The 9,850-nt window shown below is 34.4% G+C and overlaps 2 long non-coding RNA genes across 2 annotated transcripts; one reads left to right on the forward strand and one right to left on the reverse strand.

The window, feature by feature from the left end:
- Positions 1-2,259: 2,259 nt before the first annotated feature.
- Positions 2,260-3,101, forward strand: LOC126927183 (uncharacterized). The gene is made up of 2 exons (XR_007715265.1): positions 2,260-2,831; positions 2,942-3,101. It is a non-coding gene; the product is annotated as an uncharacterized LOC126927183 (long non-coding RNA).
- LOC126927167 (uncharacterized) lies at positions 2,828-9,595 on the reverse strand. Its single transcript, XR_007715235.1, has 6 exons — positions 9,377-9,595; positions 8,900-9,221; positions 8,324-8,683; positions 3,542-3,627; positions 3,277-3,373; positions 2,828-3,160 (listed from the first exon to the last, which is right to left on the reverse strand). It is a non-coding gene; the product is annotated as an uncharacterized LOC126927167 (long non-coding RNA).
- Between the last annotated feature and the right edge of the window lie 255 nt (positions 9,596-9,850).

Consider the following 9,850-nt stretch of genomic DNA (forward strand, 5'->3'; position numbering starts at 1 on the left):
CAATCAAAGCATTAAATGCCAGATTAGAGCGACGCGATAATATTACCCGAATATTCGTCCGTAAATGTTACCGTATAGATGTTTAATTAAGCATTATTATGCTTCGAATAATTTACTATCACATGTTCCACAAGAAAACATATGTTTCACTTTTCCCCGTAGTATGATTGTAATTTATAACAAATATTTATAATTTATAATTTGAAATATTTATAATTCACTGAAAGTATCTTCCTGTCACGATCATAGACGTAAAATTTCAAATTAAAAGTACCAAATTAAAAACATATGGTATCCCGAAACCAAACGTACGACATGGCGAATCACGATGATACGATAAAAATTGATCTATGTCTTGATTTATTCAAACAGAACGAACTTACTCGAACTTTTCCAGAATAAACGATTTATCCGATAATATCCGTCACCAGCTTCTCTTCCTTCAACGGTAACAACTGACACCGAAAGCTCGAGAGACCCGAACGGTGAGACGTACCCAGAAGCAATGCAGTTACCTGGGCAAAGAGTCCCAAAGACCAAGGACGTAGGAAATTTCGAGAAACGGAAATGGAAACTGGAGTGGCGCGTCAATCAGCACTGACGGAAACTAATAAAAATGGAAAAAACCAAACTAATTCGTTTCACAAATTATTAAAACGATATTATTGAAAATTTCACTCGATTTTCTCACTGCACACGTCAATATTTGTCGAAATATCAATATTGAAAAGTTAATAAAAAAAAATATCCTCTTTCTTCATACCTGTCTTTCTCCCGGGCGGCGAAGGAATACTAGAATGTTCGAGAACAACGGATACTTTTTGATTTTATCTCAATATCAATTTCAATCTTTTTAAACGAAATATAATCTGAACGATGAAACGTTTGATCAAATAATGTTCTTCGTTCGATGCTAAAGGAAATTGAGAAGAAACATCGAAAATTCGTTAATAAAACGAATTTCTTTGTTTCTGTGAGATAATAAACTTGATATACGTATTGGTTTTTAAAATCAATATATCTAACCAATGGGCACACTTTTAACAAGGGTGATGGAACATACCAAAAATCTTTCAAGATGGTCTTGGCAACGGAAGAGTCGAAAATATGACAATTATAAATGAAAAATTCTAATATTTTACAGCTGACAACGATAAAGAACTCCAGATATTCTCCTAATTAATTTACAACAAATTCGCGTATATGATCGATAGCTGACGTCACTGTGTCCCACAGCCCTTGTAAAACGATAAGAATTTCCTGGAAAAACTTGTAGCCACGAAATGAAAAAGATGATAAAACTTCTAACAAGAGTACTGAGACGAGCAACTTTGTACTTACCCCTTCGGAGTAGGGAACGTGATTAAACGTCCGCGAGTTCGAAACTTTTGTAAGTCACTGCACGGCCGCTGCTTATGGTGGAAATGTAATAGATATAAGTACAGAGCGCGTGAGCGAACTAAAAACGCGATATAGGGGTAAAGAGAGAGACCGTTCCGTCCTTCTCTAATGCCCGCGTACTTGTACCGGAAATGTGTAACAACGGTAAACAAGCGCCGTCAGTGTCCACTAGTGTGCATGCCTGATTAAACAAGGACAGAAAATGCTTATATACAGCCTTCTCTTTCTATTTCCATGTCGCATCCATCTTACTATACAGTAGACAGGATTCGACTATTCCATCATTATATTCGCACCCTGCTTACGTGTGAACTAACATTGCCATGACAACAAATCGTTCGTCTCCTGTTTGATGCTCAGTTTTCAACGGAGTTGAAGGGAAACTTTATAAGAGAAAGGAAGTGACGGATTGTCTCAAAGTAATAAACGAAAATTCTCGTAACTATCGAGAAACGATAGTCAATACAAGGATATCATTATCACATTTAAAACTATTACAATAAACGGTGATTTATCGCTGCAAGGTACCACAAATAAGATATCTCATAATTTGCGAAAAGAGGTAAGGAATATTCTAGATTTTAGACTTTGGAACTTCCATGACAGTCATGAGTGTGTTTTGTCATTGATTTGCCATATTGCGTTTTTCACAATTGTTGTTCATTTTTTGCGATATTTTACACTCGCACATAGTATCTATGATTTTTTCTTTCGATAATTCTTATAATTATTGTCAATAATTAATTATTTATAACCATTTACGCTGTATTATATATCATTAAGATTTATCTTTGCACGTATCAAGATAGTAGATAACAAAATTATGTTTATAAATTTATATTATGTGTATATATTTAGATATCTTCTTAGTTGCAATTTTTTCGAATAGTATCGGTGACCAATCGAAATAGAAATTAGTGCGGAAAGAGGGGAAGGAACCAAAATTTGAAAATCGACATCGGTAACTCAGTAGTTATAGAATAACTCAATCGATAACGTAGATTAACTAGTTATAAATGAAAATATATATAAATTCAAACTTTAAAAATTAGAAATTAAAAAGCAGAAGGCAAAAAATTATCGCCGAGGATTTATATAATAATAAATAGACAGTACATTCTTTTTGTCTGTCTTACCGTGAAATAAAACAGTTAATTGATGATTATCGTATAGTGTGTACTCATAGCATAAAATTTGTTCAATGAATTAAAAATTATATTTTTTAGATATGTAGACATTAGCGATGTATTAATCCGGGAAGCTCGTCTACCTCGGAAATATCGAGTCTGCGACAACGTCGATTTGGAAATTATTCTTACAGAATATGAAAATTATTATTACAAGATGAAATTCCAAAAATATCCTATATTGTGCAAGAAAATAACTGAAAAGGAAATAAAGACGAGGGAAATGACAAATGCGAACAAAGTGTAAGAATTTAAATTATTTAACACTATTCAACGTTCTCAACGTATTCAACGTATCGATTATAATATCATTCAATCTTCGAAGAAGTAGTAAAACGTGTCAAATCTGTTAGCAAAGAAACGAGAAGTGAGTCTGTGAAAGGGAGGAATGTACAACAGAAGATGACGGGTGACGCTACGGATGATATTAATCTCGCAATGACATTGACACCAATTTTCGCCAATGAAAGCGATGAATCTTCATCAGAAGAGGAGAGCTATTTAACATCTTAATGGAACAATCCACGCAATCAAAGATATCAAAATAGGCTCAGAAGCTTTATATAGACAATCTGGAATTATGGAAGATTATTGAAGACATTTCATGCGTAAGTTATTTTCGATTAATATACGTATTGTAAATACTGATTTCAGTAAAGCTTTAAATAACGAATTACATAACATTTACGGAAATTAATACGGAGATTATGCGCCATTTCATCTTTGTATTGTCGCAGGAAATCATACTGACAAAATTAAATGTATATTGGGACAACATCGTAGGCCTAGAGGAATGTAAATCTGCTATTAAGGAGGCCATTGTGTATCTCCTCAAGTACTTTATCTTTTTTAAAGGCCCATTTTCTCCCTGGAAAGGTATTCTGCTATACAAGCAATTACGAAATAGGGAAGACGATGTTGGCGAAGGCAGTCGCAACAGAATGCCACTGTACCTTTTTTAACATAACGGCCAGCTCATTGGTGAGCAAATGGAGAGGTGATTCCGAGAAGTATATCCGTGTAAGTTGATTTCCTTTGTCTATGAAGAAGAGATTCTGGAATATATCATATATAATAATAATCATATATAAATAGAATAGTTGTTTGGAAAACGAAATGATATTACGTTCGTGATGAAACAATGAATTTAAGGAATTTTGAATATAATATTTAATAAATAATAAATACATTTGTTAAATTGAACAGGTTTTATTTGAACTTGCCTATAATTATTCGCCTACAATTATTTTGATCGACGAGATTGACTGGATAGGCACAAATAAAGGAGTAAACTGTACATTGTCTGAACCTTCAAAGAGATTCAGATCAGAACTTCTTTCTAGATTGGATGGATTAGTATCTAACGAAAATTCTAATGTAGTTCTTTTGGCTGCAACTAATTGCCCTTGCTATGTATATCACGCTATTTCAATGTTTTCTAAGTAGAAAATATCTTAATATCATAATTATTCATTATCTTAATCTTAATTATTGTGTTGTTCGGAATATTCCTTCGTTATTATTAATATAACAGAACAATAATATTTATTGTAAATATATTATTAGGGACATTGATGCAGCTTTACGCAGATGCCTCGAAAAGAAAATATACGTATCATTACCAAATGAAGTTACTCGACTCGATATGTTCAAATAATACCTTAGCAACCAGTTATTAGAGAATATGGATATTGTAAACCACATAATAAAATCTACTGAAAAATATTCTTGCGCGGATATAAAATTGCTTTGTAAGCAAGCATGGCTGCTAGAAATAAGTCCAATGTGGGAAAAACTTGAAAAAAAAGAAACATCTGTTACGACTTTGAAATATGAATTAAAGAATTATGAAATAATAGCAAAATTGTTAAAAAACAATGTCACCTACAGTTACGGATGTGGATAGATATGAAGCGTGGAATAAATATGTATGCCATAAGAACATATTTTAAAAAATATAAATGGTTATCATAATATATATCATTAATATAATTATCGCTCGAAAAATTGTTCGTGTGCGTGCATGTATGTGTGCGCACGCGTTATAAACAAGTTTGAAATGTTCGTTCTACATATATGTATACGTGGTATACATCTTCCCTTATAATATATAATATGTGTAATCTGAGTGGTAATATCTCCACGTATTACATATGTGTTAGTGTATTTTATCGATAATCTGTCTTTTATTTCCTCTTATCTTATTAACGCATGTATGGGCGCGTATATGCGCTGGCGAAAGCTATGGGTGTAGACTCAGAACACATATATGCGTTTTTTGCAAGTATTCCGCATGGCCTAAGGACAGATATACGCGTTTGTCGATTTTTCCGATCAAGTAGAAGTAATACTATTACATTTATGTGAGATAAATATGAATGTATTCCTTAGTAACGGCAGTAAGCAAATGCCAATAATGTCTCGTTATAATTGTTTACCTGTTTCGAGGACAGTCGCATCTAATTATCGAGAAGAAAATGTGTTGTTTGTGTGAAAAATAAGAGAATGCAGAAAATGCGATGTCGGATTATGTATCGATAATTGTCTTGAAATTTTTCTCATACAACTGAATTATTAGCCAAATTCTGTTGTAAATTCTAAATGTTTATTGTAAATTTCAATGTTTAAAATAAATAATCAATACTAAAAAATAACGCTCTTGAATTATTTAATCTCGTGCAAAAGAATTACTATAACTTATTACGCTTTGCGCTTTCAATAGTCAATCAACAGAGTTCAGTCTAACGAAGAAGTTCCCTCCTACGCTAACGAACTGTCCTGTTTTTGCGTCCAGGCTTTCACGACATAAATTAAAATATCGCACATAAGCACAGCGTAACAGCGGCTTAAATTTAAGTTACAATAATAATCTTAAAAAAAAAAAAAAAAAAAAAAAAAAAAAATGTAATAATGCATGGCTATGTCGTACCGTCGCGTATCGGTACTTTTGCCTGTACCACCCTACAATCAGAATTCAGCGTTTATTCTGGAAAAAAATCATGTAAAAAAAAAATATGTAAAAAACCTGGAATTAATAAACAAAGATTTTAAAAAATCAACAATTAAACAAGGGATTGAGATGACCAACCCCGCTCACGCTGCGAACTTCGAACGCGGAAGAGTCGAGCCGTGGCCATGATGGGTGATTCCAGGAATCGGTCGCGTATGGCAGGATCTGCCATGCTTTACCGATCCCAGCCGCGCCGATTTCCGTCAACAGACACAGTAACGGAGATATTTGGAACAGAAGCAGCCGCATATTCGTCTATCTGAAATTAAAGAGATGATTTCATGTAGAAGATACAAATTTGTTCCCTGATATTGAAATGCCGAACACGAGGAAAATGAGACATGCAAATGACAAAGTCGATGATCAATAGGAAGATAACATAAACAATTGTAGATTGCAAGGAAAATTTTGAAAAATGATACGTGTTCTAATAATAGAATATAAATAATAAAAAGGAGAATGTAATTGCCATTCTTCTATGTATTTTAATTTATGAGACGTAACTTCTGAATGACCTGTAATGCCCGTTTCCGCGGCATTATGCGCCGAGTTCCGGACTACGCGTAGATCCGGTAGCGCGATTGTTCACTCGACTACATTTACCATAGCGAAATCGAACCTCCCGCGAAATCGAACTAGAATTCGACCAGACACGCGTACGCGCCCAACCACTGAAAGTTCAACGCACCAGTACCGTCAGACGATTCGAAACTTGTGAATCATCTGCTAACGATACGTATCCACCGTCAAAATTTTTCATTGCAATAATTTTTCATAACGTTGCAACGATCGCTATATTTTCAATATACATGTATGATCGTAATAAAGAGTGTCTACTCTTCTTAGACTGTTATTTGTACAACATTATACGGAAATGTATGTTTTACGTGATATGGCTTCTCTCGACGCGTGGATACATTGGGAAAACTGCTATATTTATGGTAACTTAATCGTTACAATAACATAAGAACACGTAGAACCGACTCAAAGTTGTAAAAACATGCTTGATACAACTCAAGTGTATTATATACGTTTGAAGCATCACCGCCCATTACTACACCATCAACATCAATCATGTTCTACACCACGGTCATTCTTCTGCAAAAGCGATAATTAAAAGAGAAAGAGAAAGAAGAATTACTGCACAAACTTCGACAACCATGGGACTTCCGTATACATATACAACAATAAGATCACCGTGAAATTGTCTTATCTTGTTCTTTTAATCGCGAAAAATCTGTCCGTAAGTTCGTGGACCGTGTCGAACAGAACGCTATATACGAGGCAGAACGGGTTTTTGTCCGACTGTTGCACGGTTAAGAGCACGACGAGCAACATTGTTCGTGGCGATAAAATGAAGGTAAAAAAATGCAACGAGGAAACAAAGGATAGAACGTCTAGACATAGCGGAACAAATCTTCGGCAGGAAGATCTTCTCCGTTAACATCGACTCCGCACAGTTACGCTCGCTCTTTTACAGTTAGCCTCGCGGACCTGTCTTAATTTGTAACTACGTTTCGGGACATCCTCAACACGTTCCCCAACGCGTAGGTTTCATACGACAAATTCAATGTCATAGTGGTTTAAGTCGTAATTCCGAATGTTTGAATTCATTTTTACTCTCAAACATATCTTCCCTTTGGTTTCAGAACCGATTAAGTCGTAACTTTATTCTCTACCATTTCTGTTTCCACGGTTTGAACAGATGTAATCTATTTTTACGGTAATAAACACAGAAGATTATTTGATGAAAACTGGCAATGGCCTAACTTACACCACTATGATTCTCAACCCTGTTTTCCAAATTGTGTTATATAATATTTTATGAAATGTTGGTGCCATACAGGATGAAACGATCTTAGGCGAATCAAACATCTTATTTTCCCTTACGCCATTCAAATTATAAAATATGCAAACTTTTTAACATTTAACTCCGCTGTCTCATTATGTCGATTCCGTCAACTGTACGTATGCTGATGAACAGTAGTTAATTGTCGGTTTCACGATGGGATTTCGAAGAGGAAATTGGATAACGGATAGGTGAGGGGTTCTGAAGTAGGATAAGAACGTAATTGTAACTCGACTTTTGATGATTTATTGCCTAGCTAGCGGGATCGAGAGCGTGACTGGTGATGTAAGATACTGAGGAAAGTTAATTAAACTTAGCTTCATTACGTAGAGTAAATAAGATGTTTGATTGCAGTAGAAATTGTCACATATTTGATAAATGTTAGATTTCTATATATAAGAAAAATGTATAAAAGATATATAAGAGTATAAGACTATTTCTAAGAAAGGTAAATTATGGGTTTTTCATCAAATGTTTGAATCAACTTTGTTAAAGCATTCCCTAATTTAACCATTTAGACGTTAACTATCGAGAAACCGGTCCAGTGTGTCGTATATCTCATCATTTACATAGGAACAAAATCTCCACGTTCAGGCTGTACAGTTAATTGAAATTAAAGGCAAACACTGTAACTCTGGCACAACTGTCCTTATTTTCGCAACTAATTACCATTTGTCCCATTTCATTAAAACTTTTTAACAGCCGGTAAATAAATCGATGGAATTTCCTCGGTTCAATTTATGAGTGATGAAAATCAAAATTACTTAAAAGTACCATTCCTCGATATCTCCAAAAACATGTCATTTCTAACCGTATAATAATCTATAAGCAGAGAAATGTCAATGAAAATTTAAGACGAAAAAGAGGTAAATTTACCTGAATTCCAGAGCGCGGCCGGCTTTCAAATGTCGTTGACTGTTTAGAGTTACCACGCTTACTACGGTCCGTGAACTACGGCTTCCCGGTTTACCCCGGCTTCGTATCTGCATACCGTGTGCTGTTGTCGCCGCTAAAACACGCTCACCCCTCTACTCGCGGACTTAACTACTGTTCTCAATTGGTCGCTGTTTTTAACTGTAGTTCTTGTTCCGAAAGATAGGTAAATGGCTTCCTCTATGATCTACGAGCCAACACAATCAAAGATGATCGTTTAAAGTAGCTTATAGGAACAGGCAGACTACGGGCACATTTACGCTCCGATCGTGTGTAGAACGCTAAAAGGTAGAATTCTGAAAACTGTAGAACAAACGAGCGATAGTATTGCTAAAAAGACAAGTTAAGAGTACATAAATATGTAGTAAGAGGAAAGAAAAGATCTTCAACTGACAAACAAGTAATTGTGTCTATCATCATTTCGTCAATGCGATTAAGGATAGTTATATACATTTATACATTACATTCTAAGAGTTACAGTTGCATGAAACAAAGGAGAGAGTGATGGGAGCAACTTACCTGCTCATTTATCCTCTGCACGTTCGGAGATGCGCATTAACATTATCATAATCGCTCAGTTGAATTATGCTTGTATTAGTATGTTTTATCTTCTTCGTTAATACATAAGAAGTACTTCAATATCGAAATAATCTGTGAAATCTAAGTTATATATAAATATATATACTTTCAATGTGATTATCAATAGTTTAGTTTATTTAATTCAACATATGTATATTTTCATGAAAACAAAAGTACGTCAAATTTTAACGAGCAATAGCTTTCGTTTTACATCTCTATACGGTAATTTGCAGGATGCAAAAAGAAAAATAGAGAGTCTGATCTGAAAATAGAATGATCTTGAATAAATTGTAAAGGACATAATAGCGCTGTCATGCGCTATGGTGCATAAACTAGGGTAGAATTAAAAGCGTAGTAGAATGTAGATCGTTAACAAATAAAAATTAATCTAGGTGTTATTAAAGAAATTTGTTTCACCTTTTAAACTTTTTGATGATTGGTTTACTTTGAATATTTTGCATATTTTTGCATATCATGAGCATTTTGTACATTTCCATACATTCAAATTTTCTATGAATATAAAATGATCCGCACTCTACTTCATAGTATACTCTATACGTTTAAAATGCTCCATTAGAAGCTTAAATCTATCAAAATACAGCTCCTAAGGAAATGTGAACTTGCACATGAACACATAATATGGATTTTCTGATTGAAACGTATAGACAGGTATATACTAGCATAAGCCACCTTCGGCATTTGACTGCATGGTGCAGCACTACTCTCTCTGGGATATCCTAGCCACTTTCGGCATTTGGCCGTATGGTGCAGCACTAGCTCTGTAACATAGAAAACCATAGGCGTCAGTTCTTCTTATTTCCTCTCTCATATATGTTTACTTTAATGTCACTTATTCAGGCGCTTGATATATTGTCGGAATGAAATTTTAGT

This window comes from Bombus affinis, unplaced genomic scaffold, assembly GCF_024516045.1.
Source record: "Bombus affinis isolate iyBomAffi1 unplaced genomic scaffold, iyBomAffi1.2 ctg00000078.1, whole genome shotgun sequence".
NCBI lineage: Eukaryota > Metazoa > Arthropoda > Insecta > Hymenoptera > Apidae > Bombus > Bombus affinis.